A 20455-nucleotide genomic window follows, 5' to 3' on the forward strand; every position below is an offset into this window, starting at 1 on the left:
TCTATCTATCTATAGAGAAAGATTTATTTTAAGGAATTGATTCACGCAACTGTAGGAGCTATCAAATCTGCAACCTGAAGGACAGGTCAGCATGCTGGAGACCCAGGGAAGAGTTGATATTGCAGCTCAAGCCCAAAGGGAGGGGGAAGGTAGATTCCACCTTTTTCTTCTTTTTTTTGGAAGAACTCGCTCTTTTCTCCTAAGATCGTCAACTGATTGGATGAGACCCAACCACATTATGGAGGGTAATATACATCACTCAGCCTACTGACTTGCATGTTAATCACATCTAGAAAAATACCTTCACAACAACATCTAGACTGGTGTTTGACCCTAAGTTAGACACCATGGCCCAGTAAAACTGACACATAAAATTATCACATTGTTCTTCCTGGCTCTTGGCTTCACTCCCTGAGTCGTTCTTCCTTTTCCAAGAAAAACTGAGTTTGCAAATGAAGAGTGTTCTCAGGCTGGGAGTCTAACGGTCTCTGTATGCTTTATGTTTTATACTGTTTGTACTGTCTCTTGTCTTTTTTGGGTAAAGTTTTGCTTCCACTTCCACCTCCTCCTCATTATACAAAAGCTAAGTCTTAAAGATGTGTTCTGTGCAATTCTAGATATGCTACATGAATGAACTCATTTAATCTTCACAACAGCCCTGTGAGATAGGTATCATTTTTTTCTTCTATTCAGGGTAGAAAATAAAGTAAATGGATAGTAAACTTGCACGAAATCACACAGCCTTACTCACAGAGCTGGGATTCTAGCCAAGTACTCTATCCACACACTTGCAGCTACTACACAGCACTTGTCACATGTAAGTAGATGCTTCCTGGACTTCCTGGACTAGACCAACTCACCCTCCCTCAATCAACACTGACAGTGCACTAATATTTTGAACTTATTAAAATTAATGAACATGTCAGAGGCAATTGACTCGGTTATGGAAAACAGACAGCTGTCCACTTTAGTTAGATCTTTTGGAGAAGTCGGGAAACAGCAAGCCTCGTGAACTAATAGATTATGGTTATAGGGTGAAGCCAGGGGGAGGGATGGAGCAGGGAATTTGGCCCCAATAACCTAGTGACTGATTGTGTAGAGTCTGGTCAAGGAGCAAAGCAGGACCTTCCTATTTTACTATCTCTCTGTTCCTAGAAGAGGGAAGAAAAGATGTGTCAGCTGTAACAGCGATCATATGTTATATAATTACTGTGCTTCTCACATCCAAATAACTGGCCGTTCTCCTGAATTTTCCATAAGTGGCAAAATAAGTTATATTACAGAGCAGGAAGGAGAAAGTAGTGGGACACAGTTTAAACAGGGTTTCTATTTGGGGATCTTGTTTAGTTTTTTTTTTTTCTCCCCTTGCTTCCTTTGATTCCTCTGCCATTTTTTTTCCTATTCTTTTTACTGCTCTTGAAAAGAAAAAAACTCTGTAAAAAGAAAAAATTATATATGTTTTCTTCCCTTTTTTTTCCCCCAAGAAGTTGACCCTTGAAAGTCAGTAAGTTAAGGAGGAGGAGAAAAGACATGCCTAAGAAGTTTGAGGGAGGTGACCACTCGACAGTGTAAAAGATTGAAGGGCTCCAAAAACAGTCCCAGATTCTAAAGGGCATTCTCTCCGGCCATCCCCTGCCCTGCCTGAAATCAGAGCAGATGCCTCTGCCGGCCAACCATCTGTCTGCACATGTGCAAGGGCATCCTATGGTTTTTGTGTGAGATCTAATTGCTTACTTCAACAGTGTAGCAGGTTGGGTGCATGAAAATCTAGTGTTCAATAGGGATCTGCCATCACTCATTGCTCTCCTGCATCTTCCCTTTCCTTTTCCCAGAGTTTGTTTTTAAATAGAGTGTTCACAATGTATGTAATTGCCTCACAACTAAAATTCAGTCTCTGGAATTGGGGGCAGGAGAAGTCAAAGAACAAGAAAGATACCTTAGATCAAAGATACTGGGAAAAGGGCACGATATTTAACAAGGTGCAAGTCCAGACCAGGGACCAACAAAGCAATCATGCCTCTCAGGAGGTACCCTGGGAATATCCCTAAAATATTCCCTTTTCCTCAGAATTGCCCCCTTCTGCTCCCTTTACTTGAACTCGACATTGAGCCAGAACGTATCTGGTGGTGTTCACTGTGGACCTCTTCTGAGGCCCCTCATTTCAAAACATTTGGAATGATCTACCCAGGAACACTGGGTAAAGAGCAATTAAATGCCACCCTGCACGTTCATGCTGAATTATCTTGCTAGAGACACACTGTAGCTCACTGCATCTAAATGCAAATTTGTGTATTTGAGATTTTTATTGGATTTGATAAGTCAAATGATTGCTACTTTACATGGAAAGGGGTTGGGGCTGATGAACTGTAGAAGCCCACGTGAGCAACGAGACAAAAATTTCCTTGATTCATTTAAAACAGACCTCCCTCCCCCTGTGGTGTCTCTTTTCCTGAAATTTGATTTCTTTTTTTGTGCTGCTGGGCTCATTTTGCTGATAAGGGAGACGAAGGTAAACAGCATTTTGAAGAGCAGAACACAGCTGGACAAGGCAACCTGCCCCAAGAGTTGGGTCTGTGTGCTGACCACTGTGTCAGTGATTTTCAAAGTCTGGACCATATCTTACAGCATTACACACACACATGCACACTCACACACGCGTATGTATTATATACATAGATTTTTATGAACCTATACTTTGCCTTATTAGTGTACTTTATTTTCTGTTCTATCCTACTCTATTCTATTCCATTAAAAAATGTTTAAATGCTGGTTACAACCCAGTTAAAAGATTTGACAACCCAGTAAGGAACCTTAGAAAATCGCATTAGATGTTTCTCTCGCTCACGGTGTTTCTAAGCTTTATTAAATCCCCAAAATGAATGATGGAAACAGTGTTCCTAAACAATACTGCCAGCCCCAAGTGCTAATTATAAAGGGTCAGCCTAAGATCAGATAAAGCAGCGGAGCTGAGAACGGGCAGCACATGCGCGCAGTGGTGTGCTTGGCAATGGAATGAATCCCCTGGCGGACTGGCAGTATGCTTCACAAGATGCCAGCTTCCAAGGGCATTTTACATTCACAAATGGAAGTGTCAGCTGTGCTTGAATGGTTCTTGGGCACTACCCCCCTCTCCATCACCCCTGCTCAGGCTGTTAGACCACAGGGGTCTTGTGAGGGGAGAAGACCCCACATTCAAGGCCTGCCATGGCTATCATTTTCCTCACTGCCTTCCCAACTGAGTTTGGGGTCAGTTATCCTTCATGGCAACCTTTTATGGTAGACGGGTCTATTTTACAGATTCTGGCTTGCCAATCAATATGTATCCTTTGTCAACAGTTGCCTTCAGTTCATCTGGAGCCCCAAACATTAATGCCAAACATTCCCTCTTAGCTAAAATACAATACGGGGAAATTATCAACTTCCAGAGAGAAAGGAAGGGATGGGATATGGAGGAGGAAGGATGGAAAAACTATTGATTGAATGCCTTCTCTTTTAGACACAATATTAGACGTATTATTGTATTTAATACTAATAAGCCCCATTAAAAAAGATGGTCATTGATCCTACTTATCTGAAAATGATCTTCAGGAAGGTTGAGCTGGAATTTCCAATGTCATGTAGCTGATGGGTGGTATGGATTAAAATATAGGTTTGCCTATTATTCACAATAGCTAAGGTATGGAAACAACCTAAGTGTCCATCAATGGATGAATGGATAAAGAAGATGTGAGATACAGAAATATAGAGATAGATATATATATAAAATTCTAATATTATTCAACCATGAGAATGAAGGAAATCCAGCCATTTGCAACAACTTAGATGGACCTTGAGGGCATTATGCTTAGTGAAATAAGTCCGATGGAAAAAGACAAATAGTGTATGGTATCAGTTATGCATGGAATCTAAAAAGAAGAAACTCAGAAACAGAGAGTAGAGGGGTGGTTACCAGGGGTTGGGGTGGGGAAAATGGGGACATACTGCCACAGGGTACAGATTCCCAATTTTAAGATTAACAAGTTTGGGGATCTAATGTACAGCATGGTGATTATAGCTAATAATACTGTATCATATACTTGACTGTTGTTAGGAGAGAAGATCATAAATGTTCTCACCACCAAAAAGAAATGGTAACTAGGATATGGGATGGAGGTGGTAGCCAATACTAAGGTGGTAATGATTTTGCAACTTATAACTGTATCAAAGTGACATGCTGTACACTTTAAAAGTACACAAAATGTTATGTGTCGATTACACTCAATAAAGCTGGGAAAAAATAAGAAAATAAAAATGTCTCCCCCCACCCCCCAAAATACAATTCTGCCTGGGTCCCCAGAGCATGTTCTTCCTAATATGCACAAGGCCCTTATATTTTCACTTTGAACCACATGGAACATCAACATCAAGAAAACCCACTCAATACAGCGCTTCCACACTCAACATCCAGAAACTCTCAGGAGACATGTGAGATGGAATGAAACCTGAGCTGGAGATCATGAGATTGAGTTCCTGGATCACTCGATGGATTGGGCAAGATATTTCCTTTGGAGCTTGAGTGGAGAAAATAAAGAGAAGGGAAAGCAAGTAGGGGGCAGAGTTGAAGAAAGGGAAATTTAATTAGATATTCTACTCCTATGTGAGATAGGTACGTTCAGACAATGAGAGTTATCATGGGAAAGGTTTGATTCAAAACCAACATAAGCAACTCCTTTGCCCCTTTTCTGTTTGTTCATCACTGCTTTCCTTAGACCTTACTCATAAAGAGGAGATCATTAGGCAACATTTAACTTAGCTCCTGATTTCGGCTTTTCTAAATATACACAACACCTTACCTAAACTGTTGATTCCTTTCCTGGATTAGAAGGAATAAGAATGAAGAATTAAGCAGTTAAGGACTGACTGACTCTCTACCCTTAGTTTCCCCTTAGTAAATCTGCAGGTGGACCTTGAGGGTTCAGGCTGACCGTGCGGGCGAGACAGCAGCCCAAGGAAGATCGGGAGAAGTCATCAGGCCTGCACGCAATGGAAAAACGATGAAGAATCTGACCTCCTGCCTTAATAATTAACTGAGATTGTTTCCCCTTTTTCCCTTTAAAAATCGTCATGGCTGAGCAGAATCTTCGGAGTTGGTCTCTGGACATAAGCCCACCTTTTCCCCAGATTGCCGGCTTTTCTGAATAAAGCGCCTTTCCTCTCTGCCGAAGCTTGCCCCTTGATCTACTGGCTGCTGAGCAACAAACACCTGAACCTGCATTCCGTTACACCAACTGTTAGCTTCACTCTTCTTCTCTGTGATCACGACTCACTGTGCGCATTTGGACTTTGCTCCTCATGGCTTCAGACATGACTGCTTGGCAGAGGCCTAATCTTCCAAGGCTTTCCATCAAATCAAGTCGATGTTTTTATGACTGTGACAATGTTTTTGTGTAAGGAAGTTACCTATTTATAAGGGAAAACAAGGAGAAACAGTTTTATTGTGGTTGGGGAAATGCTCTCTAGAAGAGAGGCCCTCTGCCAGGTGCTAATTACATTCCTATTGTCTTCTGGCTTCATGCTTCCCACACCAGGGAGAGGAAGAGTTGGGAGGGGGCAAAGGAGGGAGCAGTGGAAGATAATTGAACAAGGTGAAAATGAATGCTCATTAAATTCCAGAATACAGGAGGACTCATTTCATATGATAGGGCTGTAAATATGACTTTTAATGAAGTTATGACATGGTTGCCAAGAAAAGTCATTTACTCTGCAGTATTACAGTTAATTATACACAGCTGGAGCCATTTATGGCCTGTCCCTTGTTAACTTTGCTTTCCCTGCATGTTAACCCTTTCAGCAACCAGGAACCAGGGGGTTTTAAACCTAAAGAAACCATGAAATGTTAATAAATGTCCCATATGACTCAGGATAATTCTCACTAGCTATAGGAGAACACTGATCTGCCCCTCCCCTCAGCATACCCTCCCTTCCAGGAGCACATTGTAAGAGGAATGCAGATAGAAAAAGAAGAAGAAAAAGAGAATTATGGTTGTAATTCTTTTTTTGTAATTCTTATTTTTGAAAAAAAATACACTATCTTTTTTGGGGTTTTGTTGCGGTACGCGGGCCTCTCACTGTCGTGGCCTCTCCCGTTGCGGAGGACAGGCTCCGGACGCGCAGGCTCAGCGGCCATGGCTCACCGGCCCAGCCGCTCCGCGGCATCTGGGATCTTCCCGGACCGGGGCACGAACCCGTGTCCCCTGCATCGGCAGGCGGACTCTCAACCACTGCGCCACCAGGGAAGCCCAAAAAATACACTATCTTTGATTTGTGGGAAAATTTATAGACATAACAATTTTTTATTACCAATTTTAAGAGCATTTTAAATGCATTTTACCGATAGCAGTGTAACAAAAATACTCGAATAAAACACTCATGAAATAAAGTGAAACTGACATATTGTCTTTAGCAGCCTAAGCCCTTTGACAAAGAGCCTGCCCCTTAGCATGGCTGGAAGAGATTTCCATTTCTGAAAATCCTACACTCTGAGATGGATTGACAAGGGAAGGAACCTGCAGCATAGTAATGGCAGTTACTAAGTTACGAAGCAGTTACTAAGGCCTCTCAGTTGGTTATATCTAAGCCAGAATACCAGTGTATCTAAAAGCCCTGTTTCTTGGATATGCCATGTACAACAGGAAGACCCTAGTTTTTAATTTATTAAAAAGAGTTCAACAATAGAAGTAGCTCTCTATCTTCATTCTGGGAGCCTAGATGTTCTGACAGCACAAGTACTGCCTTGTATTATTCTTTATTATGGGGTGGGAGTGGGGGACCTTACTCAGTAACCAAGATTGTCTTAGGGCTTTGGTTTTGACTGGTGTTAACAATTTTCTTTCCATGAGGATTCAGCTACTGGAGTCAGGAAAATGTGGTACTCAGTAAATGGACTTCACAAGCATCTTTGTCGGGGGCCCACTTTTACTGGCTCTGAGGATGAGTTGCCATGTACAGTCATGCCAGAATCTTGCTGAGTCTCTGTTTCTGGATTATTTCTGGTTCACCACTGTGTGGTTGTCTGGTTTATTTCCGGTTCATGCCGATCTAAATTATCTGTCATTAATTAATGGCTATCTGGTCTCTTTCCACCAGTGTTAAGGTCTAAGAGATTGATTCTGGTTGTGTGTCTGCAGGATTTCATGAAATTTCCATTGACTCAAGGCTTCCTCTGTTTCTCACAACAGGGTCAAGGGAGCAGCTCTTTTATAACACCACAGGCCAGTCCCAACCTGGTGGTTGAAAAAATTGCCCTGTGCCAAATGATGCTTTCTTGATCTTTTTCTTGGGGAGGGGGGAGGGGGTGGAGCATCATAGAAAGAGTCCTCAGTTTGCTTGTCTGTGTTTATTTTCCCTGAAGGGGCAGCTTGCATACAATCCCCATTAAATTGGCTTTTGCATAATGGCTGGATTTTATGATGCTGTCAGTTTTCTGTTTGTGTGTCTGTAAGTAAGAAAGCCTCCTGACAGAGGGAAGAAAATGACAACGAATGATCTGTTTATAATTACAGCCCCTTTCCATCTGCAGTCAGATTATTTTAGAGGGCATGCTTGGACCTTCCTTGATCATGGTAATCTGTCCAATTTCCACACTATGTGAATATCCAAGACAAACACACATAACTACCATTAAAAGGGAGAAAACATACGCAAATATTTAAAGAAACTGAAACAGTTTGGATACCTTGGAGAGCAGAGGGCTGGCATGGCTTTTATTTCAGTTGTGTAGATGTACCTGAAGAAGTGATGGGATGGGGACACAGATGGACTTGACATGGCCTATCTGGGGCCTGCAGACCTCTTCCTGAGAAGTTGAAGGGCTTCCATAAAATCTGGCATTTTCTTGCTCTTCCTTCCAAAAGTAACAGGAGTAATACCTTCCAAAGATAAACTCCAAAATCCCAACCTCAGTAACTTGGTTCCCAGACAAGCATCCCTACCTGGGGCTCAAACCCATGGAAAAGGGCTTGTTTCCTATAGAAAGGACACACCAAAATTTTCTCAACTTTTGTCTAAGATTCTTTGGATGTGTAATTTGAAATATCTTCTAAGCATAGCTCTGATATTCCTTTGTCTAACTCTGGAGAAGATTAACCAAATAGAGTATCTTGAATTTCAAAGAGAGAAGGAAGAAATCAAACTTTTAACGCTTTAAATATGCTGGCTTTTTAAGAAAAACTTTTCTACCAGCTCAGGAAAAGTCAAGCTGTGCTGGCAATGGCAGATTGCTAGATAAGAAACACAGAAATGCAAATGACATTAGCTAGCAACAAAGAGTCATAAAAATGTGCTAATAAAATATTCTGATACACACCTGATACACGGTAAATAAAAGCAGATTTATTATAAGGTATTAGTTTATGTAATGTGCATATTAATCAAGGTAAATCCCTTGATAAAAAAATGCGTTTGATAATTTGAGTTTAAGATTTAGCAACGCGTCTTCTCAGATTTTATCATGATGAGGTATAAAATATAAATTTAATACTTGCATAAATTGGATTACAAATATTAAATTTACATGTATTTTGTGTATCTTAAATTTCCAAGGGGGTTAGATAGAGTATCACTGTCTCCACACACTATTTAAGGTTATGAGAATGTACTCATATATATTTAACTAAGTGAATTTATAATAATTAATGTCTTTTTAAAGATTGTTTTCTGTGAACTTTAGACAGTGCTGCAAATCATCTGGGATTGTTTCCTCTACTTGCATGGAGTAAAAATTTAAATGTCACCTCTCTGATGAAATACCCTATCTATATACAACAAATTTGACCTTTGTAAAGCTCCAATTAAGATGGTGAGTTCAACGTGGTAGAGCCATTCTCTGATGAGGTTAATACATATTGAAGCTAAAGTTAAAGGCTTTCAGTTTGTCACCTAAATATGTATTTGTGTAAAGGCCTATTGACGTTATTAAACAAAGAAAAGTTATACATGATAAACCAACTGAAAATTAATCTTGGTGTCATCAGCCTGATATTAACACTAGGTAGCAAAATTTCTCATTTACATTTTGTGTGATCTGCTCAGAGGAACCACCTCCTAGCATATCCTATATCGTGCATGTATCTTGCTAATTTTTTTATTTTAGTTTTTTAAAAAAATTTTTTGGGTTTTGTTTATGCCTGTGTCCTTTTTTTTTTTAATAGATCTTTATTGGAGTATAATTGCTTCCCAATACTGTTAGTTTCTGTTGCACAACAAAGTGAATCAGCCATATGCATACACATGTCCCCGTATCCCCTCCCTCTTGCGTCTCCCTCCCACCCTCCCTATCCCACCCCTCTAGGTGGTCACGAAGCACTGAGCTGATCTCCCTGTGCTATGCTGCTGCTTCCCACCAGCTAACTATTTTACATTCGGTAGTGCATGTATGTCGATGCTACTCTCATTTCGCCCCAGCTTCACCATCCCTCCCCATGTCCTCAAGTCCATTTTCTACGTCTGTCTCTTTATTCCTGCCCTGCAACTAGGTTCATCAGTACCATGTTTTGTTTTGTTTTTTAGATTCCATATATATGTGTTAGCATACGGTATTTGTTTTTCTCTTTCTGACTAACTTCACTCTGTATGACAGAGTCTAGGTCCATCCACCTCACTACAAATAACTCAATTTCATTTCTTTTTATGGCTGAGTAATATTCCACTGTATATATGTGCCACATCTTCTTTATCCATTCACCTGTCGATGGACACTTAGGTTCCTTAAAAAACTAAAAATAGAACTACCATACGACACAGCAATCCCACTACTGGGCATATACCCTGAGAAAACCATAATTCAAAAAGAGTCATGTACCACAACGTTCACTGCAGCTCTATTTACAATAGCCAGGACATGGAACCAATCTAAACGTGCATGTGTCTTTTTGATGAACTTTATCAGGCTCAGGATTTTATAAATCAGTTTTATTGAACTATAATCATATTTTAAAAACGGACCCATTTGAAGTGCATAGTTTGATGAGTTTTGATCAATGTATACACTCGTGAAATCACACCACAATCAAAAGTGGCATATTTTCATCTTCCCAAAAGGTTCCTCGTGTCCTTTGTGGTAATTCTTCCTACCATGTTGGTTCTTGGTAACTGCTGATTGGCTCTATATCTATAGGTTTGATTGGTCTTCTTTAGAAATTCATATCCTTGGGTTTATATAATATATAGTCTTTTGTGTCTGGTTTCTGTTATACAGCAGAAGGGTTTCCAGATTCATTTACCTTCTTGAGTGTACCAGTGTATTTTATGTCACTGAGTAGTATTCCATTTAATGGAAATACAACAATGTATCCATTCACCTGTTGATGGGCATTTAGATTGTTTACATTGTGGGGCTATTTTAAATAAAGCTACAAATCTTCTGGTGGACGTATATTCTTATTTCTCTAGGAATGGGATTCTGCATCTTAAGGTAAAGAAACTGCTAAACTCAATACCAAAACGACTTGTGGATAATTTTTAAAATAAAATTTTCTCATTTCCAAAAAAGCTAAAGTTCCTTATAATTGATAGGGTAATTTATTCTAGATTTATAAAATATTATCTCTCTAATTAATAAATTAAACAACACAATGATCACTTCTTATCTTTAGATAAGAATTTCTTAAAAAAAAAAAAAGAATTTCTTATCTGCAGGTATCTACAACATATGACCATTTCTGGAAGTAGTAATGATTTTCTGACAACCCTTTTTTATATTGCTTTTCCCAAATTTAGGTCCAAAATGAATAACAACACCATTAAAGTACTTTTTGCATGTAAGCCATCACTTCCTCAAAGAACTCTGGTTGCCCCCATGTTTTGCTCCCTCACCTCATCAGAGAATGGATGCTAGAAGTAATTAGGCTTGTTTGTAGTCACTATGCTTTTAATTAGTTCAACAGTGTGTTGAGAATTGCCCTATTTTCATCAAGATCAAAACAGGGGAAGAACTATCCAATCAAAAAGAGAAGCTAGGGCTTCCCTGGTGGCGCAGTGGTTGAGAGTCCGCCTGCCGATGCAGGGAACACGGGTTCGTGCCCCAGTCCAGGAAGATCCCACATGCCGCGGAGCGGCTGGGCCCGTGAGCCATGGCCGCTGAGCCTGCGTGTCCGGAGCCTGTGCTCCGCAACGGGAGAGGCCACAACAGTGAGAGGCCCGCGTACCACGAAAAAAAAAAAAAGAGAGAGAGAAGCTAGTGGGGAGCAGCTGCATCACACGGGGAGATCAGCTGGGTGCTCCGTGACCACCTAGAGGGGTGGGATAGGGAGGGTGGGAGGGAGACGCAAAAGGAAGGAGATATGGGGATATATGTATATGTATAGCTGATTCACTTTGTTATACAGCAGAAACTAAGATGCCGTCATAAAGCAATTATACTCCAATAAAGATGTTACCAAAAAAAAGAGAAGCTCAATCTCACCTAGGTGAATTATATACAGGTAAAATGTTATTAATATAAATATGTTTCTCAACCCCTGTTTACCTTACATAATGAAGGTTCATGTGCAAAGATGGGCACAAGAACTTTAAAAAGTTTTATTTCTAAGTTCGAGAAGCCCTTATCATTGGTGACCATTATGACAAACACTCTACTGGTGAATCAGAAGGGCTAGAGCTCTGTCAATGTCACTGCTATCTGTGCTCTGTTCTTCCCATCAGGATAACCATTGTGTAAGGCATCATGAAACAGCTATGTGTCATCCTCCAACAGGGGATTCTACTCTCTCCCTCATCTTCATATTGTTGGTTATTGAAATAAATTAACCAAAACTGTTCAGTCTTAGTATCAATAGACGCTTCCTGGCTCTTCTGTCAGAGTTGCCTAAAGGGCTCTGCTACAAATTTCAGCTCAGAAATGGAATCCTATGGAAGAAATGAATCACAGCTGCTGCAAATCTGTATACTGTACTTGGTATTTTTGTTACTGATCCCAGAGTGTATGGGATGCGCCTGACGCTGCAGGACACAGATCCATTGGCACAGAATCCCAGGGTGGCGATGGTGACCACCGTCTTCCCCTGTGTTCAGTGCCTGCTAAGGCACCAAGCTTTCAATTCTCAGGTGCAGGTGACAAAGGATGGGAGGCTGCTTTAAGGCATAAGAAAGACATTTCCTGAATCCTTCCAGCAAAGATTCCCTAGCTTAATTTTAGTATTCCTTTTATCTACTCTTGTATCCACCCTTCTAACCTGATTAGAGAAACTGCTTTGAGACAGCATCACCAGTCTTTGGTAAACAGAAGATCTGATGCAGGAGCGGAACAGTGTGGAAGGAGAAAAAAAAAAAAGACAAACCAACCGGGAATAAATGTAAACCTGGTCTCAGCAATGCATTTAATTACAACCAGATGTATCAACGTTTTTGTCCTGTTAGAGTCTGTCCCTTGCTAACGGACGGAGTGGCATGGAAATCAAGACATTTGGACTTACAGACTTGGGTGCAGGAACTCCCTCTCAACAGCTGCCACTCTGTAGCTACAGAAAGCAGTGGTGACATATAACAACCCATGGTCGCTTTCCTGGGTGGAAGTCTTCAGGTCCTTCTATCATAAAGTCCTGGCCTCTTCCACCAAGATTTTCAGAAGAAATGAAAATGTACCTAATTCTTTAACTTAGGAGAGGGATGATCTTTCATAGAGCTACACTGTGTGGAAGGCACAGACCTTAATACTTTACTCAGTAAGCAAACGGGAAGGAAGCTTTACTGCCTCAGCTTTGCCTTTTTTTTGTGCACACAGATTGTCTGTGTGCTTTCACTCCCCAAAGATAACAGCATCTGCATCTTTTTTTTTGACTGTCAAAATCCACTCGCACATCTAGGGAGGCAAAGTGCCTGAGAATGTGTGTTCCCCAGAGGGCAGCCTTTCATCAATAACCCTTCTGGGTTCCCCAGGGCCTGATCAGGACAATCTTGAGGTATGGCCTCCTCTGTCCCCAGTGTCCCTGCAGGCTTGAGCCGTGCTTCATGTGGGACTTTGGTTGGTATTTCTCCCTTGCGTTGCCTCCTTCTCTTCCTGGTCCCTTTCTCCATCCCCCCACCCCCTATCCATTTTTCCTAGGAATACTTCTTAATAAGTCACTTTCATGATACCCATTGCTTCAGGTCTATTGGTGAATAAACCATCCTAAGACAACTTTGCTTTCCCCCAGTTTTACCTTGTCTCCTCGGTGTTCATAGCACCTCCTCTCAAAGCTTCGTCTGCCAAGCCCCGCCATACAGCGTCTGCTTCTCCCTACCCTGGAAAGAGGATCAGCTTCTCTGTCCTCTCCTGTAACTTCAAAGTCAGGCACCACCAGCTCTGGCTGGATGCTCCTGGAAGGTCTCCTCTGCCCAGATTTTACTAGTTTCAGATGATGAAGAACGGGCTCTGGAACTCGCTGTGGGGAAGCAGGCTCTCCACCAGCTAGAGGTGTAGTAGGTACCCAAATCACCCCAGTGGGTCCTGCAAGGTAAGCACACGTCAGCAAAGTCTCCTTTACCTTCTTCTCCTCCTCCTCCTCTTTCTTCTTCTTTTTTGTTTTGTTAACCAACAAAGCGCAGTCTAGTTTTATATGAGAAAAATATTCCTTTTTAAAACATATGTTTAATCTTGCTCCTGGGGAGAAAAAACCCAAAAACATGGCATTATAGACCTAAGAATCCCATAACATTTACCAAAGGTTGGCTCAGATTACATGAATCACCACTTCTATTGTGAACAGCTCTATCTTACCAGTGGTCCCATTGCCTGTTACATTATTTCTGAAGCCCAGATTTTCCTCTAATAGGAGATCAGAGGAAGCATGGAATCGACTCCATGTACCCACTACACCCACAATTTGGGGGACGGGGCCATTAATGAGCCCGATTTTTAAAAAATTAATTTCTCAGCCTCCATGGAAACTAGACATGGCCAAGGGACACAGTTCTGGCTCAAGGGATGTAAGCAGAAACACTGGATGTGACCTCCAAGAAAGCGTGAAGGGGCGGTCCCAGCTGAAAGTGTCCTCTCGATCCTCACCCTTCCTTTCTTCATCCCTGGAACCCGACACAAGTTTGGAGCAGCCACTATGCAACCATAAAGTGACCGTGAGGTCACTAGAATTTCAGGGGCCCCAGACCTAACTGTTATGATTTGTTTATCTGGTACTTGCTAGCAAACACCTACCTGATTTTTGTGGGAAAAATAAAACCCCTAGTTTGTTTAAGCTGCTTTTTGTTATCGTTCTGTGTTTGATTCTTGTTATTCCCCATTGAACATATATCTCCTGTTGATAACAGCCACTAGATATTTGTCCAAGCTTGGACCTGGGGACCCAGAGTCTTAAAATTCTATAATCCTACTCTATATCTGTCCAGTTTTTACATACACCATTCACTTCTCTGTGCCTTATTTTATCTTATAAAAGAGAGGACACTGACATCATCTCCGCTAAATTGAAAAAACAGGATGCTACCTATGCCGTAGAGTGACAGCAGAGCCTTTAAATGCCTTTGACGACCACCTCTCCACACCCATCAGCAAACTGATTTCTGCTTCGTCAAATTCTTCTTTAACAATGGTATCGTGTAAGGGGGAAGTAATAGGATTTTATTATTAACATGATTCCTTTGTGTAAAATCACCTTTGTTTTAATTGGGCGATTATGGGAGGGAAAGAAATAGCATAATTAGGAACGTAAAGATGGAGCAGTAGAGAGACAAGAATGTGTTAAAATGAGTTTTATCCTACTACATATTGTCCTTCCATCCAACATTTTCCTTTATTTCTAATTTTCCCCCAAATGGCTGAGGCCAAGACATCCATTTATCAAGCCCATCCATTTTACCTCTCCTGTCCATTTTTACACATATGTTTCTGGACTCTGCTTCTTACCATGATATCCCATGTCTGGCAGTTGGGTGATGTTTGCACTCCCAAGGATCAGACAAGGACATATCTTCCCAACAGTTGTTGATAATGAGGCCAGTGGAAAGGCTAATGGTTTAAAGCTGTCTGAGTGTTCTTTCTGAGGCAGAGATGGAGTAAATTATTCTATGGCTGCAGCTCTCCTCAATGTAGGGAGCTCGATACGCCGTCTGCTCTGAGGAGCCTGGATTAGTCCATCTGTTTCTGGTTTTCAGAAACCTAAGGTGAAGAAAGTAAATAACAGAAAAAGCAAAAATGAAAAATGCCTCTTGTTCCTGAATTGCAGGAAGTCTACATATGCTCCTAAATCGGGTGTTCCATCCAGATGCACCAAACCCCGCTGGAGTTCCTGGGTGGAAAGAGAAAAGAAACATCCAGGTTTTGCTTTTGAGGATTTTTCAACCTTTAGAAATACACCGATTATTACATAAAAAGTGACATTTCCCATTATTCTGGCAAAGAAATAAATGTAATGCTCAATGTGTGGGAGCATATTCTCCCCGTCATTTGCTTTTTAAAAGCTATTCACAAGTTTTTGACTGAAGCCTATTTGAACCTCCACTTTCATAAGCAGGAAGATACAGCCAAGGAATCAGAGATCTTTGCCTAGAAATGATATAATCACAGCCTCCAAGTGTTCAGAATTAACTATGGAAGAGGCCTTATCTGGCCTTAGCTTAGTGGTCTTAGCTCCAGAAGGCAAAATTCAGACCAATAGGAAGAAATTATAGAAAAGGAAGATTTCAGAGCTTAGAGGACATTTTAATCAATGATCTGTTAAGCTTTAAGTGAATTACCTTGGATGACAGTAGAGATCCATACACGTTGGAGATCAAATCAGAAAGAGGACCACAGACGGGGCTGCAGCATAGAGGATGCCTGAGAGTGAAGACGACACTTGGCGGTTTCGACTTTGTCCGCTCACTCTACAGCCCACTGCAACTTTTAAAAAAAAATTTTATTTGAGTATAGTTGATGTACAATGTTGTGTTAGTTTCTGCTGTACAGCAAAGTGAATCAGTTATACATATACATATCTCCATTCTTTTTTAGATTCTTTTCCCATAGAGGTCATTACAGAGTATTGAGCAGAGTTCCCTGTGCTATACAGTAGGTCCTTATTAGTTATCTATTTTATATATAGTAGTGTGTATATGTCAATCCCAGTCTCCCAATTTATCCCTCACCCTCTTTTCCTCCTGGTAACTGTAATTTTGTTTTTTACATCTGTGACTATTTCTGTTTTGTAAATAAGTTCATTTGTACCATTTTTTTAGCGGTATCATATGGTATTTGTCTTTCTCTGTCTGACTTACTTCACTCAGTAGACAGTCTCTAGGACCATCCATGTTGCTGCAACTTTTTATTCTCATATTTCTCTGAAACTAATTTGGCTTATGCTTATGAATTATCAAGGGGATGCTACCTGTTTCTATAGTTATTTTCCACCAAGAGCCAAGGCTAAGGCAGATTTCCTTCTTCTTTTTTTGCTTCTCCCTTTACTGGTGGGAAGACTTTTTTCTACGCCCACCCTTTCACTAAAGTCTTAACTTTAATCTCATCTGTAAAGTCCCCTTTTCCACATAAGGTAACATATTCACACATGCCTCAGATTAGGATGTAAACATTTGAGAAGTGGGTGGGAACAGTATTCTGCCAACCCCAGATTCCTGCTAATACTGCCATGGTTGGATTTGTTCTTCTAGAAGGATATGGGGTTTCAATACGTTTTACAGCTCTATCAGCCACAAAATAGCTATAATTTTCAGAACATTATTACAGAAAGGGATTCTGGAATACAGTGAGTTAACTTTGACTGTATAATTCTCAGATTTCTGTTTCTGGATCAATTTTCCCTTTGTTAAAGCTACTACCTGGGTCAGTCTAAGTCTCCATAATGAATAGCCTACTTAAAACTGCTGTGTGGCTGAACCACACTGACTCCGTTCTGCCAGCTCCATCTTAGCCATCCCCCCGCCCAAGATGTCCTACCCCTCTCCTCTCTGCATGACTGAGCTTTAGCCTACTCACAAGTAACGTGCCCAAGCTAGATCAGTTCCTGATCAACTTTTAAACTTGCCTTCATCTGATATGAAACCTGAAAGAATGCCTTTTGCTGACACATATGATTATTGGACCCCTAAGGGAAGAAAACTCTCTGTTTCCTTCAGTGCAGATATGCTTCTTACCTGGTAGTCAGATTCTGTTTTTAGCTTTGGCCCCTTTAAATATCTCTGTACCCTTTTAGGCAGTGCAGAGCGCAGCTGCAAATGCCTCCGGATTGTTGTCCGCCCTATCCTGCCTGTATGTAAGTTCCCCGCAATAAACTTCATAATTGCACTTTATGGAGTTGCCTGCCTCCTTTTTCAGTCTTAAAGGTCCTTCTCAGTTTGGAGGCGATTATTCAATAACTCCGCCATGCAACAATTGCCTTGTCTAGGCAAATTCATGTGTCTGAATTTATTTCCTTTCTTATTTGATTTACATGTCCTCTAGTTCTTAACTTTAAATGAAACTCTTTATTTTTTACTGGTATATTAAAATTCTAACCTGCTCCAGGAGAAATGTTTGGGCCAAAATTTATCTTCTTGTGATTTCTAAACTTGAGAAGAAATATAACGTTGTGAAAAGGCCAACACCGGACTGGACATTAAAGAAACAAGGATTCGGTTTCTCCCCTGCCACTAACTAGACCTTGAATTGGCCACTTCATCTTATTGGATTTCAGTTTCCTGATGGGTTAAAGGACTGAACTAGATCACCTCCAAGGCACGTCTACTCTGGAAAGGAGACTCAGAGAATTCCAGATTCAAACTTTTTGCTTTGGAAACAATCCTTTATTTTGGAGAACTTAAATATAAGGGCATCTATCCTCAGACAGGGCTGAAATCCTTTCTCCTTCTACTCCAGTACACATTTCTGTGTGGCCAATGTGCCATTTCCATCTTTTTAAGAGACAGTTGAAAAAATTTAACGTCTTAAGTCTTTTAGGATTAACTTCTACTTTCTTCCCCAGTTCATCTCCCTGTTCTCTCTCAGACGTACCTATTTTCTAGCCTCACTGAATACTCAGAGGATTACAGGTGCAGGGGCTGTGGCATTTTGGAGGACCATGGCAATACGATCTGTGAGAAGCCAAACTCAGATGGCTTCCTGAGCAACCAAAGTCAACCAAGAAGGGTAGAGTCCAAAAATGGGGTTCTCAGAAATTCTAGATGAGGGATTTTTGTAGGAATTTTGATATTATATGGGTGGTGAGAACTAGATCAATTGAAATTTGAGTTTTTATCATAATAGTATTCCTTAGAAATCCTGGGGAGACCTCAGGTTACTTAATAATAGAACTGTCTGTAAATCCAGGACATAGCTCAAACTTGTAAAGATGATCATATTAGACCTTAAGCTATCTTGAATTTGTCTTTGCCTGATTTCACCCCCAACCCCTACCCCCAGAATCCACCTCCATAAACAGCTCAGATTCTTAGGCAGGACAAGTATTTAGAAACACACATTGAGCAAACCTTACTCAGAGGATGAAATCACAAAGTAAGTTTAATTAGTCCTTCAATATCCATTTGAATTCAGCCAGGAGGGCAGCCTCCCACAAAAAATGTGTGTAATGCCATACATTTTTGGTGTTGCTCAGAAAATACAACGTCTGACATTCACATTGTCAGATTACAGGGTCACTCAGTGCAAAAGCTGATTTTGGTTGTTTTGGAAATTAGGCTTTTCATTCCCATGGAAAAATGACAATTCAACCCATCCAAAGATAGGACTTCTACCCTCCTCCCCCACCTAGGATCTGTTTCAGGCAGCAAGTCTGTAGCCAGGACAGGGAGTAAGGGTAGAATCTTCTTTCTCACTCACCTCCTCTCACACTCACCAGTAGCTCTTTTCCACTAGAGCTGGAATGGAGGGTTGGGACAAGAGCCAGGACTAGCCTTTTAGATCTTCCTGGCAGTGGCCAGGCTTCACTGACTGCGAAGACTCATACCAAGCTCTCTGAGAGGTTTGGGTCAAAGACCTTCTCCACTGATTGAAGTGTAGGGGAGGGACCTTCCTAGCCCTCGAGATGGAGGTTAAGCGGATAACAATAAACCACCATCTGTCTCCAAATACCCTACTCCCCAAGCCTCTCTTCTGCTGACCCTTGCTATACTTGCATGTTGGTAAAGAACTGCAATCATGGAGCTGTCCTCTGCCATCCACAATTTTCCAGTTCTACCGTGTGGCCTGTCTCACAATTCACTTTGATACCTGATATTTTCACCAAAGAATCTCAAATGAAATACCCATGCTAATAGCCTGTTGCACAAAATCAGAGAAAGTTTGTAGAGAAGGAAGCAATGGTACTTGTAGATTTCAGTCGCAGGAAACACAAGGTCACTCAAGTGTAGAAGTTTCTGAATCCTTTGAAGACTCTTTCTTGACCCCAAAGAATGTTTACCTTTGCGTTCTTCCATCCCTTCTCCCTTTGTTCACTGTTACCTGCTTGCTCATTTAAACTGAATTTTGTGTTTTTACTGCTCCAGCCAACTGTATCTATCTTATCCAAGCGAAAGTTTTCTTTGAGAGCAAATGGACAGAAGTCCCAAGGCACCTGATACTGGGAAGGGCAGAGGAGCCCTGAGTGCCAACAGAGCTTGCCTGTTCTAAGCAACCTCGAGAATTTGTTCTGTTTCCCCAGAGCTTGCTGACATGGAGACTTTTATAGTTGCAACAAAGAGTCTGAAAGTACCTCAAAGTCCCCAGGCACTTCTCCTAATTCACTTCTAACCTGCTGGCCATGGGGATTTTTTCCTCCTCTAATTGCTAATGAATTCTAGAATCTCAAAGTCTCATTTCTCTAGTCTAGAATCTCCAGTCTCCCGAATGACGAGAGCCTTCTTGTCATTAATTACGTGCCCTGTGTTTCCTTCCTCGCTTGGATTTATAAGGTGCACCACAGGGGGAACTTACTATTTTTTCCTATTTAGAGTCAACTCAATTTCCTTCAGAGTTCTTCTTGTCTTTGCAGAATCACTAGGAATGTAGGATAAACAACAACAGAATGTGGAAATGGGTAAATAGACTTTGGAATGTAGGGCAACCTGAGGGATGAGTTTGAGGATATCATAATATCTCATTTCTCAGAAAAATACTAGCCTTTCTCTTCCTTACTGAGTGAAAAACATTTGGTCTGAGCCCAGAGACAAGAAAGCCTAATGAAGTGAAAGAATCAGAATAACAATGCATTCAAATTAAATAAATGCTGGAGAGGGTTTGGAGAAAAGGGAATCCTCCTACACTATTGGTGGGAATGTAAATTGGTGCAGCCACTATGGAGAATAGTACGGAGATTCCTTAAAAAATTAAAAATAGAACTACCATATGATCCTGCAATCCCACTCCTGGTCACATATCCAGATAAAACCATAATTTGAAAAGATACATGCACCCCAATGTTCATAGGAGCACTATGTAGAATAGCCAAGACATGGAAGCAACTTAAATGTCCATTAACAGTTTAATGGATAAAGAAGATGTGGTACATATATACAATGG

This window comes from Phocoena phocoena, chromosome 21 (genome assembly GCF_963924675.1).
Source record: "Phocoena phocoena chromosome 21, mPhoPho1.1, whole genome shotgun sequence".
In the NCBI taxonomy this organism is placed as follows: Eukaryota; Metazoa; Chordata; class Mammalia; order Artiodactyla; family Phocoenidae; genus Phocoena; species Phocoena phocoena.